This window comes from Oncorhynchus tshawytscha, linkage group LG22, assembly GCF_018296145.1.
Source record: "Oncorhynchus tshawytscha isolate Ot180627B linkage group LG22, Otsh_v2.0, whole genome shotgun sequence".
In the NCBI taxonomy this organism is placed as follows: Eukaryota; Metazoa; Chordata; class Actinopteri; order Salmoniformes; family Salmonidae; genus Oncorhynchus; species Oncorhynchus tshawytscha.
This window is the reverse complement of record NC_056450.1, coordinates 34,167,486-34,168,267: the sequence shown is the minus strand read 5'-3', so window position 1 is coordinate 34,168,267 and position 782 is coordinate 34,167,486. Positions and strand designations below refer to the sequence as shown.

Genomic DNA, 782 nt, shown 5'->3' with positions numbered 1-782 from the left:
GTGCTGTAAAACCTTGGTAGAGCATGGGTGGAATAGGTATTGTGGTGCTGTAAAACCTTGGTAGAGCATGGGTGGAATAGGTATTGTGGTGCTGTAAAACCTTGGTAGAGCATGGGTGGAATAGGTATTGTGGTCCAGGTCTTGGACAGGAATAGGTTGCTCCATGCTCCTCAGGCCAGGTCTTGGAAAGGAATAGGTTGCTCCATGCTCCTCAGGCCAGGTCTTGGACAGGAATAGGTTGCTCCATGCTCCTCAGTCCAGGTCTTGGACAGGAATAGGTTGCTCCATACTCCTCAGGCCAGGTCTTGGACAGGAATAGGTTGCTCCATGCTCCTCAGTCCAGGTCTTGGACAGGAATAGGTTGCTCCATGCTCCTCAGTTCAGGTCTTGGACAGGAATAGGTTGCTCCACAGTCCAGGTCTTGTTTATTTTTAACTCCTAAACTCCTTTTTAACTCCTCCTTAGCCTTTAATTTCTCTACCTCTCTCTGTCAGAGAGAGAGTGTGTGTGTGTGTACACACTTCTGGGGCCTGTCGGCTTACTACGTCACACCTCTTGCTGCCCAGGTAGCTGATGGGATATCCGCCCGTGCCGGGTGTTTGGTTGTCGTGGGGATTTAGTTCGAGAGTAGCGTGGGGTTTCTGGCCCACGCTAGGACGCTATGTGTGTGTGAGCGAGAGAGACTGTGTGTGTGTGTGTGTGTGTGTGTGAGCGAGAGAGAGAGAGACTGTATGTGTGTGTGGGGACCATGCGGTGAGTATAGAGGGTGAGTAAATGTTCCT

General features: G+C 50.9%; 1 protein-coding gene across 1 annotated transcript in view; it reads left to right on the top strand.

Annotated features, from left to right (window-relative positions):
- The first annotated feature begins 577 nt into the window (after positions 1 to 577).
- The window catches only part of LOC112240515 (ERC protein 2), a 422,535-nt gene continuing 422,330 nt past the window's right edge, over positions 578 to 782 (top strand). The window contains exon 1 of the mRNA XM_042304111.1: positions 578 to 766. The gene's annotated coding sequence lies outside the window, so the exon portion shown is untranslated. The remainder of the gene's footprint in view (positions 767 to 782) is intronic.